Source organism: Equus caballus, chromosome 10 (genome assembly GCF_041296265.1).
Source record: "Equus caballus isolate H_3958 breed thoroughbred chromosome 10, TB-T2T, whole genome shotgun sequence".
NCBI classification, from domain to species: Eukaryota; Metazoa; Chordata; class Mammalia; order Perissodactyla; family Equidae; genus Equus; species Equus caballus.
In genome coordinates this window covers 68,222,686-68,247,186 of record NC_091693.1, presented here as the reverse complement: position 1 = coordinate 68,247,186, position 24,501 = coordinate 68,222,686, and the positions used below count along the sequence as shown (strand labels likewise).

Genomic DNA, 24,501 nt, shown 5'->3' with positions numbered 1-24,501 from the left:
AAAAAGTAGGATAATTATTTTTAATATAAATCTAGGAATGGCAAAGACCTTTCAAAGCATCAAACAACTGAAGCCAGATTGCTGAATTTTACAACATGAAAATAAAATTCCGTTTAGAGAAGAAAATCATAAAGTTAAAAGAGAAACAGACTAGTAAATCTTATTTGTACGTTTTTCTCAAAGGACTAATTTTCTCTTAATATGCAAAGAGCTCCCAGAAAATAATCCAGTAGAAAAAATGAGCAAAGAGAATTCATATGAAAAGATGTGCAACTTTATTTATAATGAAGATGTAAATTAAAGCTACAACAAACCATTTATCACCTATCAAATTAGGAAAGATTGATTACATAGTATAACTTGGGGAGAATGAGAGAAAGGGGAAATGGGCATTCTCATACATTGCTGGTGGGAATATAAAGTGTTCATTTTCTATGGAAAGCGATTTGGAAATCATTTTCAAAATTAAAAATGCACATATATTTTGATCTAGCAATTTCATTCAAGGATTTTATCTTCTAAAAGATTTTATGTATGTTTCAAATGAACATGTAAGAATATTTGTGGCAGTATTTGTCATTGCAAAAGATTGGAAACAACCTAAACATAAGCTAGTAGGGAAGTGGATAAGTAAATTATGGCATCATCTATTCAATGGAACATTAGGCAGACCTTAAAAATAATGAGGGAACACTGTGTGTACTGCTATGGTGCATGTCTGAGATCTATTAAGAGGAAAAAAGCAAGATGCAGGACTCCATGTATAGTATGCTGCCATCTGTGGTTTAAAATATGTGTGTATGTATCTGAAAGGCTATGAGAGTTTGATAACGATGGTTCCCTCCAGTAAGGGGAACTGGTGGCCTAGAGGACAAAGGTGGGAGACTAAATTTTTTTTAATACAGTTTGGTAATTTTTGAGTATTATTTTTTTACCATGTGCATGTAATATCTATTCAGAGTTGATTTTTTAAAGTTGTGCTTACAGGAATTGGTAAGGAAGAACGAAAATAAAAGTCCATAGTAATTGTAAACAGTTGTCAAATGGTTACTGCAATACTGTTTATTTTAGTTTTTGCTAGAGGTCTTCCCATTCAGAGCCTCCAGTTGATGTTATGTGGCTCACTAACACAGGGAGAGTGGCTTTAGTGGAGTGAGGTCTGAAGGAAGGCTGTGGGGTTCCTGTAAGCGGATAGCATGATGAGCAACAACCAGCGGTTACTGCTGCTTTTGATGTTTGAAGGAGGTGCTTTACTATTTGGAATCTGCTCCAGCCAGCTACAGAGTGTGTGGCTGCCTCTCGTGGAGAAGGGGGATGATGGAGCTGCTATTGGAGTTTGTAGTATTCCACGTGCCTGAGGAGCATGTCACCCAGAGCACGGGGCAGCCCACTGAAGATGAGAGGACAGGGTAGCAGGGATGTTGCCTTTTGGAGCCCCAGTCTAGGCCTGAATTTCTGTATTCGCCTGTGTGGGATCCTCCTAGCCATGTGCATCTAATGTGCCATTTAGCTTGCTGCAAGGTGACTGCCTAAATAGTGCATGTATGTTCTGCAAAAATAAAGCATCATTGTTATTTTGAAATATTGTTCCTGATGTGGAAAAAGTTGGATTTGAGATTCATTCATATTATTACAAACTTCATTTAAATTTTAATTTTTCATCTATAATTATATAAAGAAAATGTGATAAATTTTTTTCACCAAGCACCATGTCGATGCCTCCAAATGCCCTCCTGTTGGCCAGTGTGCTGAGCAAATATTATTTACAATGTGAAAAAGGTTGGGAAACACTGTTCTGGTCAAATCCTCTCATTTTATATAAAGAAAACTGCAATCTAGGTAGGTAAGCTCAGGGATTTGTCCAGCGTCCTATAGTTTTGGGTCTGGGGCTTGGTCTGAAAACTGGGGGTCTTGACTCTCAGTTCTCACTGCCTCCCACTGGTACTCCAAACCTGAGGGAAAATTGGAAGAAGGCATTGATGAAAGATGAATATACAGAACCTTAGAAGAATTATTAAAAGAACTGCATGTACACAGTTTAGAAATCTTTGAGGGCCTCCTGTGTCCAATAGTGCTTAGAATCTTCCTGTAGAATAGGTTGTAGTAGGATTTGTTTTGAGATGATTGTACCTATCTCCTTTAAAAAAAAGAAGAATAAATAAAGGTTAGACTATAGCAAGAGGAATTTAGGATGGATGTAAACAAAAATTGGTACTAGAATTGTATGTGTACAGTTTTTCAAAGAAAAGGGAAATGTATCAGGAGACGTTTCAAGTTCCTGTGCTGTAGTGAAATTTTCTCTCACCTGGCTTTTGATTGGATTAGAATTTGTTCAATTAAAAATAACATGAGTGAAAAAGTAGGTTGGAGTTAAACAGGCTTCAAAGAATGTTGCCATTAGCCCTAGATATTTCAAAGAAATACTTAGAAACTTTTTTAGGTAAGGGATATGGTATGGTGTATGTCATTTTGATACCTGGCTGCCATTCTGACACCACAGTGATACTAAATAAAAGAGGAAATAATGGGAGTTCAGGTACAGTAAACTTTGGGTAAAATTGTGTTAACTTATGGTTTCCAGGTAAGATACAGCTAAGGCGGGAATAGGTGTTTTAGGCAATTTAAAGGAAGCTCCACTGTCCAAACATAAAGTGGATGCGTTTTTGAGACAAACACTAGTTACAGTAAAAGTAAAACCCTCTTAATGACAGTCTATTTAACCTTTTGGTGTGTGGAGATTTTTTGGGGATTTTTCTTGGTCATTCTTTTCAAGTTTTCCAGATGATCTTTTGTGTTTCTTCTAGTTCTCTGTAGATTTTTAAATATTTCATTTTTTTTAAATGAAAAATATTTTGTTGCTTAATTAGTATTGGCAAACTGGACTGTTTTCTGCAGCAGAAATTGAGTATATGCCTAGCAGAGTAAATTCTGAGAAAAAAGGGGAGTAATTGCCATTGGAAAACTTAGGGGTTTTTTGGGTCCAATTCTGTTTTCTTTTTTAGATGATAGTTGTGGGAATTACTAAGAATTTGAGGTCAATTTTCTTGGGGGCAGTTATTTAATTTTCTTTGGGTTGAGAGAACGTTTACTATATAAACGATTCAAATAATAAAGGAAAGCGTGTTACCTCAAAAATGCTTGTGTAGTATATAATAGTATAACAAGAGTTTTCTATTTTTCTTCCATTTATTACAATTTCCAAGGAAGTATAACAAGAATTAAAAGAAATATCTTATTTTGTATATATATTTACACTTCAAAGTAATTTATATATTAAATTAGGTTTTGTTTGAGATGGTGAAACGAAAGAGTTTGTAAGTAAGAATACATGTTGATATGTGAAAAAATGTGAAATTAAAACATGTTGGCATACTCCTAGTTTCTCAGAACAAGAAAATGACTAATCTAAATTTCATTTCAGAATAAAAACCAAGACAAGCCACATAAAAGCAACCTAAAAATTAAACTGTCATCATATTATTTGTTTTAAAACTATGGAATAATATATCTGAGGAAGATTTCTCTCAAAATTGTTTTTCTCAATTTCAAGTAAGTAATTTATTTTGGTTAATATATTGGGGATGAGGGGGGTGGGGGTGAGCCTTGGCATTGAAATTGATAAATCCTACTCATCCTTGAAGTAACAACTCAAATAGCAATCTCTTTAAAGCCAGCTGTGACCCTTTGCCCATTTCCAAAAGATCATCTCTTTGGTTTCCCATAGTCCTGGCCTCCTTTCACATTGCTGATAAAGGACTGACACTGGGTGTTGTGTTTGTCTGTGGGTGTAATAGTCACATGGTGCTACCCTCCTATGCCTTCCCCTCCCTCCCCCCCCATACCCTTCACACTGCTTTCTGCTGCTGAGAGACCCTGGGCAAGTTATTTTACTTCTATGAGCTTTAATTTCCTCCTCTGTAAAATGAGTTTTAATAATTTCCACCTCATTGGATTATTATGGTTAAATACAAATGTCTGGCTTATATAGTAACATAAATGTTACTTTCCTTGCCCTTCTGACTCCACAGTCTGCCACATTACTTCATGAATGCTAAGTACTCTTTAAAATATTTGAATTGAGTTCAAATGAAAATTCCATTTTTGTAGGATTTATTTGTTCCTCACAATAGTATAAATACCTGCACATTGTGGTATAAGGCTGTTTATAGTCGGTCCCTGACTCATGTCTACAGGCTAGGTAATTACCTGTTTAAGAACACATTTTAAAAAATTGACTTTTTTTATAAGTACCCCACTCAGGCCTGAGTTTTCTTCTTTAACTGTTGATGTGTGTGTATATATATGTAGACAGGCCTGATCTTTCCTTGAAAAAGGGCAGTGTTAAGTCATCGATCAAGGAGTAACTACAGTTTTCCAGTGCTGCGGATTAGGTTAAGTGTATTTCTTGTGAAAGCTTCATTTTCCAAAGCCATCAGTAGTGCCTTCTTTTTTTAAAATGATGGTAGAACGTGTTGAAAGTATGTGCACCAGAGATCACAATAAAGATGATGGTAGGATTTACTGCTCTCTTCTTGTTTTTGCCTTTTGTGAAGTTGTAACACACACAAAAATTGAAACCTTTGGTTTTTAAACTTATTTGAGATTGTGGAATGTGGACCAAATGAATTCATTATTGCCAGGAGTTTTGATGCTCTTCACCATATTTTTCCTACATATATTCCCAGGTTTTGTTTTGTTTTATTTTGGTTTTTAGTAACATTGTCTTTTAATTTTTTTCATGAAGTCATTAGAAAAATTTTCAAATTAATTTTGATGATTCATACCTTGGTTGATGATGCTTAGTGATTTTAAAATAGAAGCCAGGTTAGTCAAAAGACCTTAATTTGATATCGTTTACTAACAGGTGATAGACCGTTTATTGAGCCCTTGCTTTGTACCCTGTTCTGAGTGATTTAATCTTCACAACAATGGTATAAAATAGGTATTATTATCTCCATTTTACAGTTGAGGAAATAAGGCATGGAGAGGTCAATTAACTTTTGCCTGAAGTTATTCAGCATATGTTTATCTCTTAGCATGTGAAGATTAAAATGAAGGAACATGTGTTAGGCCATTACCTGCCTAAACAGAGAAAGCAAAATATGAGATGTATGCTTCCTGACACTTCCAGAATTTGAGATTAGCCGTTATTGAGGTGTGGCAGTGACCGTGAATATATTCTTATTCACTATTTTTTTGTGATAGTATACCTTGGTACTCTTTACTGACCCATTTGTTTCTGAGTAATATTAATGTCTCCTCTCAAATTCATCTTCCCATTTGGACTGAATTGTTTTGTTTCATGTGTATGTTTATAAGGTGATAGGACTTTACTATCAATCTGATATAAAATATTTTTATAAGTTTAGTTTAATTAAACAAGTAGTATATGAATGTATTCTTATGAAATTTAAAAAACAGAAACAAGTAAAGCAAAAATTTTCCTTGTCCACCAATCCTGTTCCCCTCCCAACTTGCATCAGTTTTTTTGTTTTTCTTTTTGCTGAGGAAGATTCACCTAAGCTAATGTCCGTTGCCAGTCTTCCTCTTTTTGTATGTGAGCGGCTGCCACAGCATGGCCACTAACAGATGATTGGTGTAGATTTGTGCCAGGAACTGAACCCGGGCAGCTGAAGTTGAGCATGCCGAGCTTAACCATTAGGCCGCCGGGGCTGGCCTCCACCTGTATTAGTCTTTGCCTAACAAACCTCCCCAAAACTTAATGATGATGTGAAACAGTAGCCATTTCTTAGCCCAAGATTCTGGGCTGGGCTCAGTTGCAGTTCTGCTTTTGCTTCTGGCTGGGCTTGCTTCTGGGGCTGCAATCAGCTGATAAGTTGTCAGCTAGAAGCTGATTGGTCTAGGATGTCTTCACTCATATGTCTGGATTCTGGGGCTGGCTGTTGGCTGGGGTGGTGGAGGGCCTTGTGTCTCTAGCTGACTAGCCTTCACCTGGGGGCACTAGTAGCGGTTACAGGAACAGCAAGTGAAGGCAAGCCCCATATATTTTCTGTTTTCCCATGAACCAAAGCAAATCATGTGGCCAACCCCAGAGTCAGTGTGGGGAGGGGTTTCCTAAGAGTGTGTGACTCATGAGTGGGCCATTACTGCAACAGTCTACTATACCACTCTTGCTGGCTGCCTCATTTTTCTGGAAACATTTGCCAGAGTGATGGTGCCCTGATCTTAAAAAAGTGTACTGTTTATGTAAGCAGTGTATTCAACAATTCAGATAAATTTAGTTAATTCCTTGTTCTTGTTTTATTCCATTCTCATCATCCCTTAGCATCATTCCTGGTCCCATTCACACAACAAATATTTATTGAGCACCTACTAAGAGCACAATGAGGTATCATGGGATGAGCAGCAGATGGAGCCAGAGTGCTGTGTTCATCATCCAGGTTTCTTAAACTTGCCCACCTATCTGCTTCATTATGTGAACAAAATTCTATAAAAGCTGACAATTATAACAATTTTTTGAAAATCACCAACAGCCCATACTGGGCTGAATATGTCTTGTGTTCTACAATTTTTAAATGTCCTACGAGGATTTCGTTGAGTGAGAAAAACTGTGATACAGAGGTTGTTTCGATCTGTACTCCCACCAGCAATATGAGACTTTTTTCATGTCTTCACCAAGATTGTGTTCTCAAATGTTTTGATCTTTGCCAATTTGACAGGTAAAAACATGGATCTCAGTGTAGTTTTAAATTGTATTTCTTTTATTTTGAGTGATATCAAGTGCCTTTCTATATGCTTGAGAGCCATTTGTATTTCCTTCTCCGTGTACTACTTGTTTGTCTTTAATTTTTTTTTTAACCTACTTTCCTGTTGAAAGTCTTGGTCTTTTGCTTATTAATTCCAAGGAGCTCTTCATATATTAGGAATTGGTTTCCCTCTGAGGTGAATTGCGAATATTTTTCTCAGTTTGTTTATCCTTATGGTAAATACCTTTTATTTAATTTTCTTTCATCTTTATAAAGAACTTTTATATCTTAAGTGAGGCTTTTAGATCATGTTTAGTTGAAGTTAGGTTTAAATATTAGGCACACGAATGGAACAAAAAGATCCCAACTTTATCACATCTTATTTAGAGAACTTACCTTTTAAAACTCTGTGACTTAAAATGAACAGTTTCAAAAGGATCCTATCTTTGATTTACTTTTTTCTCTTCTAGGTTTGGTTCTGTCATGAGACCACTCCTTTTGACAGACCAATCCAAGAAGTAGGATCATCCTTTGGAGAGCTGTTTTTAGATAGACTGTTGTAGCATAGATGGAAAATACTTTGTTTCACTTAGGATCCATCGTTAATAATGTTGCTTTGATTCTCATCTACTTCAGTTTGTGTGTGTGTGAGTAATGTGTACAACACATATATAGTTGTAGTGGTTCAGGCAATGCTCTAACTCATATATAACCCTTTACCTATGCAGCTAGCCTTTATTATTTATTAGGGTGGCTAGATCAGGCAAGCATTTACCCAGTGGGCCCCGTAGAAGAAAGACAGACAGTGACTTTTTTAAGAAAGCAATAATGCCACCCACTACCCAAATAATATCCTGCATTTTTAATAAGATAGAGGGGAGCTAGGAAAGGGGAGCAGAGGCATCTGCTCCTGTGTATTATCTGACATTATGAAATACTTTGACTTCTTCCCTGGACTTCTATATGAAAAGGGAATTAGAAAACTGAGAGGCTGGACAGATGAGTATGTTTTGAGTCATTTAGTAGAGTTTTCAAAAGTTTTTAAAGTAGGTAGACCCTTTCTTCATATGTAATTTTGCCAGCAGCATCAAAAAAGCAAAAATAAACAGAAATCTTAAAATGGTTTATCGTGGGGAATGGTTGAAAACCAATTTTTGCCATGCTTTATGTAGTTTTTATTTTTTAAAGTTATTGAGGTGTTCTTTAGCGTCTATTATATCATCAGTATCTTTATAAATGTTTCATTGATAATTAAAGTTTTCTGTTTATTTATACCAAATTGTTGACTTACTATCATTTCCTTGATTAATCCTTTTTAAAAAATTAACATTTCTGATGTTGACATCTCACAATGTGTACATTTAATACACATAAATACATAAATTTTCCCTCCTGGACAGCTGATATTAAATTGATGGGACATCTTATAATAGATGAGTTTCTAAAGAAAATATGACACTTTGTAATTTGTTTTCATCCTCTATATACTTATTTTTATATCTCATCTGTCATGAAATGGGCTTGTTTCCCACTTCCATTTTGTTCTTCACTTTTTCTTTACATCTCTAAAGTTTCATAACTGATATGTCTTTTATAGCAGTGCTTTTCAGACTATTCGTGGTGGAGCATCAATATTTTTTCTGATACTTTAAAATATATTAAAAGTGGGGTCTGGCCCTGTGGCATAATGGTTAAGTTCAGTATGTTCTGCTTCAGCAACCCAGGTTTGCAGGTTCAGATCTCTGGTGCAGACCTACACCACTCATCAACCATGCTTTGGTGGTGACCCCCATATAAGAAGTCGAGGAGGGGCTGGCCCCATGGCCGAGTGGTTAAGTTCGCGTGCTCCACTGCAGGCGGCCCAGTGTTTCATTGGTTCGAATCCTGGGCGCGGACATGGGACTGCTCATCAAACCACTCTGAGGCAGCGTCCCACATGCCACAACTAGATGGACCCACAACAAAGAATTACAACTATGTACTGGGGGGCTTTGGGGAGAAAAAGGGAAAAAATAATAAAATCTTTAAAAAAAAAAGTGGAGGAACATTGGCACAGATGTTAGCTTAGGGGTAATCTTTCTCAGCAAAAAAAAAAAAAAGTCAGTTACTGGAAAAGTGAAATGAAAAAGAAAAACCAACAAGCGGAATACAAGCTTCCTTTTTTATTATTATATTAAACAGGTATAGAATTCCCCTTTTAGATTATCTAAATGCTTACTTTCAAGTTTTATACTTGTCTTGTTGCAGACCTATAACGAACAGCTGTAGACCTAGACAGTATTTGAGTTGCACTGTAGATATCTTTTTATCAATCTAAAGAGACCCTTTATTTCTTTTTCTTCTTGAATCCTACTTCTTGTCCCATGTCAAAATTGTTATTCCTGTTTCCTTTTAGTTTGACTATTTCCTCAATAATCATTCATTGCCTGTCACCGTTTTTAATCCTTTTTATGTCACTTCATTTTTTTAACCCCATCTGAGTATCTTTCTAATAGGGAGATTTTAAACAATAAAAGTTTGTTATAATTGATGTGTTTGATTTTTACTCCTTTAATTTTACACTTTTTAATAATTTTATTTTATGCTTTCCTTTGGTTTTTGTTTTGTACGGCATAGACCTTGTTTTATGTATTTTATTTTTTTAAAAGCATAGATACAGAAATCATTTTTAAAAGCATCTGTACAGAAATGTAGTTGTAATTATAACATTCAAAAACAAAAAGTATTATTTTCTTTTCTATAACACAAGGAATTTAGCTTATTTTAGCTTTTTAATGCTCTCAGCTCCCCAAGTTAATCTTTAACTTATAAATGTTGAATGTTTTAAACTGTATATCATCTCTTTCAAAAAGTTTTAGCTTATGTGTTCAGTTTCGGTAGAGCAGTTTCACCTGTACATATTAATTTGGTATGGAGTACCACCACTAATCTCTTTATATGACACTTTGATATCCTTTCTTGAGTTCCAATTTTTATTCTCTTTTTAGGTTGCCTCAAATTTGTTTTCAGGTACTATTTTTCAGGAGATATACTTGGGGGTTACTTTTCTGAACCCTGGAATATCTGAAAATGGCTTTTTTGTTCCTGAATGTTTTAATGACAGCATGGCTCAGTATGGTTTTCGTGTGTCCCAGCTTTTTCCTTTAAAATTCTCTGAACATTATTCTGGTGTCTTTTAATTTTGACTGAGACGGGAAAATCCTTTTGATGTGGAGAAGTGGGTGCTTTTTATTTGGGGTTAGCTGTTCTGTTATACCTTTGGTTATTGTTTCTATACCATATGTTATGCTGTTTCTTTTTGAAAGAAATACCCATTATTTATGGATTGGATCACATTTCTTTTTTATACTTGTCCTCCGTCTTAATTTTTAACTTCTTCCTTTCGCATTCTTGGGGAACATTTTTGTTTTCATCTTCTGTGTTACTGATATGTCTTTCTGCAGTATTGACTTTGTTCTTTCTCATCTCGAAAGTGGATTTTAATTTTGTTCTTTATATTCTTTCCTTTTTCCTTATCTCTTAGGGTTCCATCTGTATCTTAGTCTGCATATGTTTCTTGTGTGTTTATTCCTTCCTAGTGTTCTTAACTGATCATCTTTCCTTATGAAAAGATGTTTCACAGAAACTTAATTTTGTTGTATCTTACTGAAGACATACAGAAAATACTTTCTACATTTCGTCTGTTTCCCAATGTAAATTATCACAGATTCTTCTCTTTGGCGTTTTGAGAAGATATGTTATGTATGCTGTTGAATATTTATATAGGTCCCATACTTAGCGGTCTGTGAACAAGAAGCTGTTTATCCAGCACTGGTGTTTTGCCAGTAGGCAGAGTATGGAGAGTCCACTTAGTTGTCGTCATTTTCCACTTATAAGCTGATAGAATCAGCCTCCCAGATATACAGAACTAATAATTGTGGACAACGCTTAGATGAAAACTTTCATCTAGTATGCCTCTACTGGATTGAGGTTTAAGAGTTTTCCCCTGTTCTCACCGCACAGTCTCTGTGTCTTGTGAGAACAAACTTATTCCTGATAGCCTGAGGCAGTATGTTTTTTGGGGGCTTTTTTGTTTGTATTTAACCAGAGCATTACATGAAAGTCTCCAGGTTGTAAAGGCCCTTTGGGCTTTTTGATGATTTAATCAGTCACACAAGCTAATTCAACATCCAGGATGGAGAGGGCTTTGCCCCATCAGTTATGTTGATATTGGGAATTGTCTTTTTAGAATAGATGAAAAACGAGAGGTATTCAGTGAGAGAATACAACCTTAGACATCTCAGAAAGTTTTTAGTAGGCATCTGGTTTCTTTTGGAGCAGACTGTTTCTCCAAGATGGAAAATAGGGTTGTATATCTTTTTTTTTTTTCTTTTGAGGAAGATTAGCCCTGAGCTAACTACTGCCAGTCCTCCTCTTTTTGCTGAGGAAGCCTGGCCCTGAGCTAACATCCGTGCCCATCTTCCTCTATTTTATACGTGGGACACCTACCACAGCATGGCTTTTGCCAAGCAGTGCCACGTCCACACCAGGGATCCGAACCGGTGAACCCCGGGCCGCTGAGAAGTGGAAGGTGCACACTTAACCACTGCACCACCGGGCCAGCCCCAGGGTTGTATATCTTAAATATTTTAGTGAAAAATTGGGAGAAGGGTTATTCTGTATTTCATTGATTCTAAAAAGTGTGTTTCCCCCCATTTCTATATCTCAGTAATGGGGATGTGTTTTACAATCAGTGGTGCACCGTATATAATTAGCAGCATTTGTTGTTTCTTGGCAGTGCAAAAATTAATGATGTCTTAGAATCATTGGCATCTTAGATTCATTGAAATATATTAATAGATGTTTAGCTCAGTGCCATTCTAAACTGAATCTCCCTATTTGTTGTGAGTAAAGAGTTAATAATAGCTTTTCTTTTCTCTGGACAACTGTGGCCTTGGGTTAACTTCCTAGTTTTATTCACTTGGAAACCTGATAAAGATAGAATGTCAGCGCTGTGTAACCTAACACTATTGCTTTTTGTAAAAGTGACTTGTGGTTAGTAAATTACATATGAACTAGGAGGGCTGTGAATGAACTGTAAATACCCGTGATAGACTACAGCTTTGGGCTTCACTGGGTGTGATAACTCTTGTAATTGAGCAAGTCAGTTGTGAGGTTCAGGAAGCTGTGTCCATGGGACTGGAGATAGTGGTTGCTATTTGGTAGTTCTAAGATAGCCTAGCTACTATACCGATCCTCTTACACTTGACCTGCCCTGGGGGTGGGGAGTAGGGGTCGGGGTGGAGAAAGAATAGTCCCTAAATTACTGTGCAGATTTCTGCTGAAGAGTAACTACTTGACACTGTCTTCTTGGCATGTTGTTTCATGTTTTATATTCTGCTAACTATGAGCAATGTCTTGTATGGCCTGTTTGGGTCATGTGAGTCTCAGTATCTAATTGGGCCTAACAGAACATGTTGCACTTGTATTTCATGATTTTATTTTATTTTGGGTTTTTTTTTTTTTGAGGAAGATTAGCCCTGAGCTAACATCTGCTGCCAATCTTCCTCTTTTTGCTGAGGAAGACTGGCCCTGAGCTAACATCCTTGCCCATCTTCCTCTACTTTATACATGGGACACTACCACAGCATGGCTTTATTGCCAAATGGTGCCATGTCCACAGCCGGGATCCGAACCGGCGAACCCCGGGCCGCCGAGAAGTGCAATGTGCACACTTAATCGCTGCGCCACTGGGCCAGCCCTGGGGGGTTTGTTTTTAATATTTGCTGAGTGAATCTGTATTTATTACTTATTCTTCATAAGAATTTTAAAATATGAAATTAAAATAAGTATGATAATATCTATAATATGTATAAAGAATATACAACAAATACCTGTCCACTACCCAGTATAAGAAATGGAACATTACAAATATCTTTGAAGTCCCTGATTGCCTCCTCCTCTCCTATCTAATATTGGTTAATCATTTCCTTGCTTTTCTTTATAGTTTTATCTCACCTGTGTATATCCCTAAACATATATATTGTTTAGTTTTATCTTTTTGGAGCTACTTATTTTTGAGTTCTGTGATTTTTTTCCCCATTATGTTTTGGGGAATCATCCGTGTTGACTTATATAGCTGTCATTCATTCATTTTCACTGCTGTATAGTGTTGCGTTATATGACTACCACGATTTTATTTATTCATTCTCCTATTTGTGAACATTTGAGTCGTTTCCTGTTTTTTATCCTCAATTATAAACAGTGCTCTTATGAAAACCATTGTACATGCCTTCCAGTGCAGTGTGTAAGAGTTTATCCCAGTTCTACCAGGGCTGGAATTGCTGGTTAGGGTGTGCACATCTCTGCTTTATTAGGTAATGCCAAATTATTTTCCAAAGTGCTTCTATCAAGACTCCCACCACCAGTGTAGGAAAGTTTCTGATGCTCCACATCTTCACCAACATTTAGAATTGTCAGACTTGTTAAGTTTTAAATTAAGTCTTATAGGTGTAAATGATATCATTGTGAGTTTGTGTATTTTCTTTTACTAGTAAGCTTGATGTTTCCACATGTTTATCATCTGCTTGTTCTATCAAATAGGAGTACTGAAGTTGTGGATTTGTCTATTTCTCTTTCAGTTCTGTCAGCTTTTGTTTTCATGTAGTTTGAAGTTTTGTTAGGCCCATACATATTTAGGATTATTTTGTCTTCCTGATGAAATGGCCTCTTTATCCCTGTTCCGAAGTTGTCTGTGTGTGTTACTAATGTAGCCCCTTCAGCTTTCTTTTGGTTAGTGTTTACATGGTATATCATGTCAAGAATTGTGAAGGGTCTTAGATTTTACCTTTTTGAACGCTAACAAGTTAACTTGCACAAAATCCCTTAGATGCTGGCAATAGACATGAGATTCCTGAATCTCCACTTTATAGCTTATTAATAAGGAGAAATTGGGGAGATGGTTGTAGGCCAAGTACTGCTAAGTAGGTTCAAAGATAGCCACCCCAACAGAGACCCATGGAGAATTGTCTCCCAACATATCTTTTTTTCATCCTTTTACTTTCACCCCATTTATGTTTTCATATTTAAAATGGATTTCTTGTAGATAGCATATGGTTAGGCTTGTTTGTTTATCTAGTCTGACAATCTGTCTTTTAATTGGTGTGTTTAGATTGTGTACATTTAATGTAAGTAGTAATATGGTTGGACTAAAATCTACCACTATGGTAGCTGTTTTCTATTATTCTGTCAGTTCTTTGCTGCTTTTTTCCTCTTTTGGATTACTTGGATGTTTTAACATTTCATTTCTCTCCACTATTTGCTCATTTATTATACCTCTTCTTGAAATTATTTTAGTGACAGCCCTAAGGTTTATAGTATACATTTGTAACTAATCACAGTCTTCCGTCATATAATAGTACTTATCTTCATATGTACTATAACGCCTTTCAATTTTATACTCCCAGTCCTTCCTGCTCATCCTTTGTGCTTTTGTTGTCATACATTTTACTTTTATATATGCTATCAACACAAAATATATTGCTACTATTTTTTGCTTGAGGCAGTTATATTTTAGAGCAATTACAAATAAGAAATAAATGAAGTTTCATGTTTACTTTCATTTATGTCATTTCTAGTGTTGGGTGATTTCTTTGTGTGGATCCAAGTTTCTGTCTGATGTCATATATCATTTGCCTGAAGAACTTCCTTTAACATTTATTGTAGAGCAAGTCTGGTGGTAATGAATTATCTCAGTTTTTGTTTTTCTGAAAGAGACTTTATTTTTCCTTGATTTTTATAACGTATTTTTACTGAATATAGAATTGTGGATTGCCTTTTTTTTCTTTCAGCACTTAAAAGATGTCACTGTCGTGGTCTGTCTTGCATAGTTTTGCTATAATTCTTATCTTTGATTCTCTGTATGTAAAGTGTCTTTTTCTTTTTTTCACAGTCTTTAAGATTTTTTTCTGTCTTTGGATGTGCCTTTGGATATGATGTGTCTTTACCTTTGCAATATGATGTGTCTGTTTTCTTTTGTATGCTGTTCTTTCAATTCCTTCATTTTGTGATTTGGTGCTTTAATTAGGAAAATTCTCAGCCATTGTCTCTTCATATATTTCTTTTGACCTGTTCTGTGTTCTGTTTTTGTGATTTCAGTTATATATATGCTAGACCATAAATATTGTCTCATAGCTCTTGTATGATTTGTTCTGGGTGTTTTCTTTTTTTCCCCCCACTCTTTTATTCTATATGATGAGATTTATCTTTTAGGGAGATGTCCTTAATGATAAGGGTTGTTGTTGCTATTCCTGAAGTATTGATATTTCAGAAGGTGAAGCTGTGGTATGGAAGCATATATACTTTTTGGCACGTCCGGAGATCTTTCAGATTATTAGTACAATGTAAGTTTATAATAATTTTTGTCCAACTAAAAACAATCTGATTAGATTCGGGAACCATGAGAAATGGCCCAGGATTGTGGCTGTTGTTGTGAAGATAGAGTATAATGTAATAATTCTAATGACTTATGAACTAAGGTGTGTTTTTAGTTTTATATGTCAAAAACATTTTCTTATTTTCCTATGTATGTTAATTACTTGAAATTCATTAGATTTTCATTCTGAATTATGCTTCACTTATTATAGTATTACATATTTAATTTGGAATAAAAAATTAATATTACGGTATCAAGTAGCTAGACCCAGATATGTTTATTTTATTCTCCTAGAAGTATGTAGAATTAAATAGACATGAGGTACAATACAAGTAAGAAATCAGCATTAGTGTTTTGTTTTGTTTTTGTAGCCTGTTAATTGAGAAAATGGTTTGGAAGTGTAAGTGGTATGGTATGCCTTTTAAATGAGAGACTTTTTTATGCATAGAAGATTTAAGACCACTAAAAATTAGTAAACCACTTAGTACAAATAAAGCAAATTTAAAATTTGGAAGTTTCAAGTGTGGAAAAAGTTTTTGAGTAGATTCAGATGCTTTGAATTATCAAAAGTGATAAATGAGACTTATCTAGTTACTTTTTTAAATTACACGAGAGATGAATAAAAAGGAATGTTATCTAAAAAGGAAAGCAAGATTATACTTCTAATTTTTTTTCATTTACATCCATTGAGGTGTGTCAGATTTACTAAAAAAAAAGAATCTGATTCAAGTGTCTAAAAGTTTAATCATAAAACATCCTTACATTTGAAGTCTAAGCTTAATATTGTGGAATGGCTATCAGTATCGGAAAAAAAGTAGTTTGAAGGGAACTGGTTCATCGTGAGCATTTTTATGTGATCTCAGCTTTACCTAGTAAGATTCCTTGGCATGATACATTACACTTTTTCACAGAGAGGAAAAGTATTTTGTTTGACCCTGTTTCAGTAGCTAGCAGATTTTGAAATGGGGATATCTCCAAGTTGATATTGGAGAATAGCCACATAAAAGGACAGGGAGCCAAATGCATAAAGCATTTGCTTTTTTGGCAGAAAGCCTCAATATATACAGATACTTTTTAAAATTGAAGTAAACCTGATCATGGGCAGTTTCTTGTTTAGAGTGTTAAATTCCCGCTCCAGCCCCAGTGTATGCTCTAGAACAGAGGATCAAGCTTCTGTCGACAACTGTGACTCTTTATGGCTCTGCTTTCGCAGTTGTAGAACTGCAAGAGGGAATTGTTTTTCCTCTGATGAAAAGAAAGACTCTAAGTTACTTAAACACAATTGGAACCCTGATCTTACGCATATGAGTGTAAATCCCCCCCCCCCCACGCGAAAAGTAAAAATACATAGTATTCTTTTATCCTAATATGTTTTTGTCAATAATTAATCTTGGATACATTGTGGGGCTTTGGTAAATATATTTCTTTGTATATAATCTTAAACAGATAAGAAACCCTTACATTTAGATTGTGGCCTCTCAAATCCATTCTCTGTCCATTTCTCTTGTTACTACTTTAATTGAGGTCTCATTATTTTTGCTTGAACTGTCAGGATGGCCCCTCAACTTGCCTCTAATTTCACCTCTTTTCAAATTCAGCCCTTGTCACTAGAGCAATCTTTCTAAATCTCGTATTTCATCCAAATGTTGACATATTGATAATGGTACAGGAAAGTACATGAAAAATGGCTAATAACCTAGGGGTAGTTACATCTATATGGTACATGTGATCTGCTATGCAGTCATAAAAAATCTTACTAAGAAGGAATAGACGGGGGAAATGTTCACTTGCATGACTAAGTGAAGAAAACAGACTTCAAAATAGTTTGTACGGCATGATGTTTCTGATTAAAAATATATATAATGTACACAGAGAAAAAAATCTATGCCAGAATGTGAAGTGTTTAGCTCTAGGTCGTAGATTTGAGTAGTGTTTTTCCTTTTTTGTGCTTTTTTATCTTTTAAATAAAAACATGTATTACTTTATAATTAGGGGAAAATTAATAAACTAAACATACAATCTGTTCATATTATTCTCCTTTGAAGCCATCATTACTTTGCCGCATTCTACAGAGGTATTTCCCAAAAACCAGTCCATGGATATACCTGCTTTAGAATCACCTTGGGGTATAGATTCCTGGGGTCCACCCCAGAAATATGAAATAAAAACCTTTGGGATTGTTCTAGGAATATGTGCTTCCAGCATGTGCCACCAGTGACTCATATAAAGTTCTAAAACTGGCCTATGGTATGGAGTCAGTTTTTCTAGATTGATACCTGGATGCATTGCCAGCCTCATCTTCCTTCTCAAGCACTTTGTCCTTTAGTCTGAACTGCTTGCTCTTGCTCAGATGCATATCTCATGGCTCTGCATTTGCTTTTACCTTAAGGAAAGCAGGAACTTTGACTTTTCTAGGTGTAGAGTGCTTGGCATTGTGTTGTCACTCATTAAATGTTTGATGAATGAATGAATGCTATTCCTCTGGATGGAATGACCATGTCCATTTGGATAATTCTTCATATTTCAAAACTCTCCTGAGACATTGCTTTCATTGTTAAGGTCTCCTGAGTTTCCTCAGAGTTCATGTCTTTTGTGCCACCATTGTACTTGTACTTCTGTTAGAGCAGTTATCACATTGACTTGCAGGATTTTGTTTTTTGTTTTTTGTCTTGTCTTCTCTATTAGAGTATAAGTTTCATGAGGGCAAATCAGTATGCTGCCAGTCTTTGTGTCCAGTGCTTGGTATGTAGACATATAATAAAAATTAGTAGAAAAAACTCATGATAGAAGGACAAATATTGTATGATGCCACTTATGTGAGGCACCTAGACTAGTCAAATTCGTAGAGAAAGTAGATTAGTGGTTACCGGGTGCTGGGACAAGGGGGAAATAGGGATTTATTGTTTAATGGGTACACAGTTTCAGTTTGGGATGATGGAAAAGTTCTATAGATGGATGGTGGTAACGGTTGCACAACAATGTGAATGTACTTATTGCCTCTGAATTATACACTCAAAAGAGGTTAAAATGTTAAATTTTATGTTTTATATATTTTAGCACAACAAAAATAAAACTTCGTGAAGGTAAAGACCTTGGCCTCTTCACTCAGCTTTGTTCTCTACAGTTCCTAACATTGCTTTGTTTCATTTTTAAATTGTTGTTTTCTTTTGACATAGTAGTACTTGATTTTAAAGATGTTTGAAATTAAGTTGAACGTACAGAGAAAAAGCCCATAGGAAATTCTATGAGAAATCAACAGAATTTATAAAATAAAGGGGCAAACATAGCATATACCTTTTAAAAAATCACTTATTTAAAGAAAATATTGTGATATTACAAATAGTAATTAAAATTGAAGTGGCTATCACCTGCTACGACCTAGTATGTTATGGTGAAACAGAAGCAATATGGCATCATGTAACTTCACACTTAGTAAGATCGAAGGGTGTTTTTTTGGTCTGCTTAGAATTGTCTTCCTACTCAAGACCAATATGATTGGCAAGCAAAACAACATTGAGTACTTTGGAATTATCCTAAGCGGTTTTTGTAGATGATCTTGTTTGAGCCCCTTATGTCTCCATGAAACAGATGATTTTGTGTTCCTGTAAGGAGAGCGTATGTACTGTTGAATTCGATTGACCTGGAGCCATTGCAAACCCAGTTGATGTATGTACATGTGCACACACGTATGTATATTCCTTCCAATATAGTGGTTCTCTCAGACTCAGTTTGCAAAATGATTTCTTTGGGAGCAATTTAAAAGGTAGATTTGGGGGGGCTGGCCCCGTGGCCGAGTGGTTAAGTTAGCATGCTCCGCTGCAGGCGGCCCAGTGTTTCGTTGGTTCGAATCCTGGGCGCGGACATGGCACTGCTCATCAAACCACGCTGAGGCAGCATCCCACATGCCACAACTAGAAGGACCCACAACGAAGAATATAGAACTATGTACCAGGGGGCTTTGGGGAGAAAAAGGAAAAAAATAAAATCTTTAAAAGGTAGATTTGGGGATTTTTCACTTAGGGTGTCTGATGGCGAAGGTCTGGGATGCTTCTGATTTAAGTAGCCCTTAGAACGTTATATAAGAAATACCTTTTTGATAAAACATGATATTTTGGACTGGTCAGGGTCTCTTTTAGGAGCAGATTATTCTCATTATTGGAATGGTTAAAATCTAGTAACAGTGGCATATTATTTCTCCTTATGACTTCATCATTCCTATCAACTCCCTGTCCTTTCTTGCTGATGATCTCTACATCTCTACTTTCCTACCTACTGCCATTTTCTGTCAAGCGTTTATAAATCCTTGTGAGGGACAGGTAAGACAAAGTGAAGATATGTTCATTCCTCTGTTCTTTTTCTTTAATCAGTTTATTGAGGTATAATTTACATACAACAAAATTGACCAATTTTAAGTATACAGTTAGATGAGTTTGACAAATGTATGCAGTCATGTAACCACCATCCATCACCACAATCATGATATATAGAACATTTCTATCACCCTAAAAAGTTTCCTGTGCCCCTTTCAGTCAAACCTTCTTCCCCACCCCCAGCAGCCACTGATCTACCTTGTCACTGTAATTACTATAGTTTTGCCTTTTCTAGAATTTCATATAAATGGAATCATTACAGTATGTAGCCATTTGTGTCTTCATCCACATTGTTGCATGTATCAGTACTATGTTCCTTTATATTGCTGAGTCATATTCCATTATATGGATGTACCATTCAATAGGAGCGGACATTTGGATTGTTTTCAGTTTGGCTATTATGAATAAAGCTGCTGTGAGCATTCATGTACAAGTCTTTGTGTGAGTACATATTTTTGTTTCTTTTATAAATACTTAGGAGTGGGATTGCTGAGTCACGTGGTAAGTTTACTTCATAAGAAACTGCCAAACTCTCTTCCAAAGTAGCTATACCATTTTGCATTACCTCCAGCAGTGTCTAGAAGATCAAATTTCTCCATACTCTCATCAACATTTGGTTCTGGTTTAGTCTTTTTAAAATTGTATCCTTTCTAGTGAGAATGTAATGATATCTCATTGTTTTAATTTTCATTTCTAAGAACTAAGGATACTGAATACCTTTTCATTGTGCTTATTTTCATATAGTAATCTATCTTCTTTGATGAAGTATCCAAATCTTTTGCCCATTAAAAAAATTGTTGTTTTCCTTCTTATTGAATTGATAAGGTTCTTTATGTATTCTGGACTTAGATCCTTTATCAAATATGTATTTTGCAGATACTTTACCGGGCTGATTTTGCTCCACTCCTAAGGCAATCACCTTATGATTGTTCTGCCTGAAGTCCTGTGAAGTATGAGATTTTTCCCTTTCTGAATGAAACACAAATTATTCCTGCCACTGTCTGAGCTCCTGGGATTGTTCCTTCTGCTCCTTTTAGTTGATTTTTTTTCCTGCTTTGAGTAGAGTCCTCACAAGCATGTGCTGATATTACTCTGTGAAGACTTTAGGGGGACCCTCTGCAGATCTGTGTACTCTCTCTCTGTAGATCTCTCCTCTCTGGTACTCTGCCAGGCAAATTCTAGCAAGCTTGGCCTCCCAACTTTATTTTCTCAACTCAGGGAAATTGCTGGGTTCCACCTAGGTTCCTTCTCCGTCTGCTTCCTGGAAGCGCTCTCTAAGCAAGGAGCTCTTGGAGGGGGCTCACTTTGTTTCTCTTCTCTTGGGCATTACTCTCCTATACCAGCCATTGTCCAATGTCTGAAAACCATTGTTTCATTTCTTTTTCTGTTTTTTTAATTATTTCAGGCGGCAGGGTAAATCTGTTCCCTATTACATGTAGACTGGAAGCCCAGTCTATTCATTTTTTAAAGATTCAGCTCAAGTTTATTAACACCTCTCTAAAATGTTTCATAATCCATTTTCTAGTCAGGAATCATTTAGTTGCAAAGAACAGAAGCCTTTCAGAGAAGCTCTAATGAAAAGGAAATTTATTATTATAATACAGAGAAATCTTTCAGATCTTCCTTGCATGGTGCAAACAGGTCTTTTATTCCATTCTCTTCTCTGCACATCAGTTTCCTCTGCAGAGTTTTTTTCCACTAACCTTTGACTTTCCCTTGTCAGGGTATTAACTATCGCCTTAACTCAACATGACCTTTCAGCTCTAGTCCTTATACTATATGGTCAGATTACTTATTAATGTGAATGGCCCCAAGGAGCCAGAAAATTAATATTAATCTTGGTTAAGCAGAGTTAATAGCGACATGACTGTGATTAATATAATTAAAGTAAAAATTTTTATTTAAAAAATTTAAAAAGTATTTTTGTGTGAGAAATACCAACCTTATGTTCTACCTAGGAAGTTAAAGTCTCAAAAAGTACTCCATAAACACAATGTTTGTAGCAAAACAGCTCAGACATTTTGCTTGTGTTTTTTTATTATTAAATAATATCATCTATAAACATTTACAGAGCATGTATTATGTACCAGACACTGTCCAAGGCACTAGTGATACTAGTGAAAAGAGCTTGTAGGGGTTAGCAAACTACAGCCCTCAGAGTCAAATCCAGTCCCACCGCCTGTTTTTTGTAAGTAAAGTTTTATTGGATCACAGCCTCTCCCATTCATTTGCATATTAGCTATGGCTGCTTTTTTGGTCCAACAGGATGTAAATAGTTGCAACAGAGACTGTATGGCCCACAAAGCCTAAAACGTACTATTTGTCCTCTTACAGAAAAAGTTTGCCCACCCCTGGCATAAAGTATTTATATATATTTTTTAATATAAAGAGTTTGACTTCTTTTTCAGTGTCAAGACCTTCTTCAGTCATGTCTTAGACTTTGACCAAAATGAATATTTAGAAAGAGGTTAAATTACTTTCCCAAAGTCCTAACATTAGATTAGAAGTTCTTGGTTTCATCCACTAAGACCATAGGATTGTTTGTCTCTTAATTAATTCTGGTTGGATATGAAATACTTCACATAAGGGCATCTGGGTTTACTGGTGATGCAGAACACGTGTGGTGTGGTATTTGGCAAGAGGCTAGAGGCCAAGTGTTGCTACCACCCATGTAACAATCTTTTGCAAACCATCAAGTGTTTTCTGTAGTTTTAGCAATAAAAACAGATTTCCCCCCTTGCAGTATGTTAAAACAAAAAGTAGTATGCTTTGAGATGGTAGGTATAGTTGAAAATTGTTTTCAAATATAAAAATTAAACACAGAAGCTCAGGAAGTACCATCTGAATCTAAATGTGCTTGTGAGTAAGGTTAGTAATTAGTGTGTAGTTTTTCTGTGTTCATGGTTGCCATCAGTTAAGGTAAAGAAGTCTTATCCAGATTTGCATGAAGTTATTCACCCTTCATGTCTCTGCTACTGTAAAAAGAATAGATCTGTTATTCATTTTTAATATGTGCCTGTCTCTTTAAAATACCATAGCCACTAATCTTAATATCAAGTGCTAGATTTCCTACTGCTTCACAGTAGGAGATTCCTACTGAAGAGAATCTAAGAAAGAAAAAGTAAAGAGTCCCTGTGATTTGAGGAGTTCTTAATACTAAGATAACTATTCATCCCAGTTAGTCTGGGATGTCCCCAATTTACCTTTGCATAATTATTAATAAAACACCCCCCTTTATTCTCAAAAATCCCAATGTGATGACAGATTATATGGTCACCTTATTTATAATCATGTTGACCACTGAGGAGCTGGAGCTGCTTTAAACAGAATTCTCTTCAGTGCTCTGATTACATCTTAAGTTGTTTGTTTTCTTCACTCAGAATAATAATTGGCATTTTATTTCTCATAAATTATGAGCGAATGATTGTGACTTGTAAGTGAAATAAGATGTTAATTGGTCTCATCTACCTCATTTGTGTTATAGACTAAGTTCTTGGGTCATCATATATGTGATAGATTAAGTCTAAAGCTAATCTGTTCTCATGTTAGCAGAATTAGGATCACAACATCCCTGACTTGTGTGAGCATTTCAAATTTTATCGTATCTTCAGGTGCTCAGCGCTTTAAGGTGCACTTTATATTTCATCATGTTCTTGTGAGATGGATGTTGTTTTGGAATACTTGAGAGCTCTGGAAACCTATTAGAGGAGAACTTTACAGTGAGGCTTACATCAGATAATAATAGATCCATAGATTTGTTCATGGCCTTTGAGGAAGAGACGTCAAATTCTCTCAGTTACTTCAACTTCAGGAAATTCATGTACATTGGACCAAGAAGCAGAGTATGTATGTTTGGTGCCCAGGGGGAAGTGGTGGGACGGTCTAACCAAATGGTAATCTCACTGTCGGTATCCCCCTACTTTTGGCTCTTCAGTCTATGGTAATGACTTACAGTCACCTTGAATGGTGCCACCATAGACTTTCATCATGAGGGGAAAGTGGTAGCATTTGATATTACAGAAAAATTCTCATCCTTAGATCAGAATAACTAAGTTAGTTATGGTCTGAGAGCTTAAAGATTGTGGGTTGAAGAAGAACTGTCTTTTATATGGTGTTTTAAGGAGAGCTAGATTAATAGATTTTCTAAGTAGAGGATTAGAAATGGATGATTTGACAGACTTGAGAAGAGACTTACAAGGCTAAAAGTTGTCTAGGAATGCTAGAATTAGGAGAGTACTCCTCTTGGCAGTTTATAAGATTAAACAGCAGAAATTGGTGAACATATAAATTGTTTTATTTAAGGCAGAATATAAAGTAACTGTTTAGGAGATGTTATTTGAGAAATGCCAGATATATTTGGAATCACCATTGGCAGAAGTAAGGATTATGAAGGAATATGGATTATGGAAGAAATGTCAATGTTGTTAACTATACAGATATTCTTAAAGATTTTAAAATGTTTGTATTTGATTCAGTGAGCTTTTAATTTGTATGTTTTTCCTTTCCTATTAAGAATTTGTTAGAAAGTATCATAGTGGTGATTTTAAAAAATATTAATACATCTGTGATGTGATTATAAATAGGTACTTCCTTATAAATCACTAATTTTACTTGATTAAAAAAGATGTCCGTGGAGTTTTTGGTGGTGGTGTTCTTGTTTAGCTTGTTCAAAGTGGTGCTTTGGTAGAATTAAAAGAACACCAGACTAAGAATCAGGAGCTTAGAGTTCTTCTGGCTCTGAGATCTTTGGAATTCTTCTCATCCAGGTAACTGTGTGAGTTTAGGCACTCTGAATCTCTTGTCTCATATATAAAATGGGTAAGCAAACTGTGATATATCCACACAAGGAGTTACTACGGAGCAATAAAAAGGAATGAACTACTGCTACATGTGATGTCGTGGACGAGCATCAAAATCACTATGCTGAGCAAAAAGACTTCAGGCATAAAAGAGTATGTACAGTGTGATTCCAATTTTATGAAGTGCTAGACAAAACTTGTGAAAAATCAGA

General features: G+C 35.7%; 1 protein-coding gene across 4 annotated transcripts in view; it reads left to right on the top strand.

Annotated features, from left to right (window-relative positions):
• Positions 1-24,501, top strand: part of REV3L (REV3 like, DNA directed polymerase zeta catalytic subunit) — a 178,605-nt gene that overhangs the window by 7,128 nt on the left and 146,976 nt on the right. For 2 of the 4 annotated variants that reach the window (XM_070225413.1, XM_070225412.1), the window contains exon 2: positions 3,422-3,549. The exons of the other annotated variants lie outside the window; for them this stretch is intronic. The gene's annotated coding sequence lies outside the window, so the exon portion shown is untranslated. The remainder of the gene's footprint in view (positions 1-3,421; positions 3,550-24,501) is intronic. 4 annotated transcript variants of the gene reach the window in all.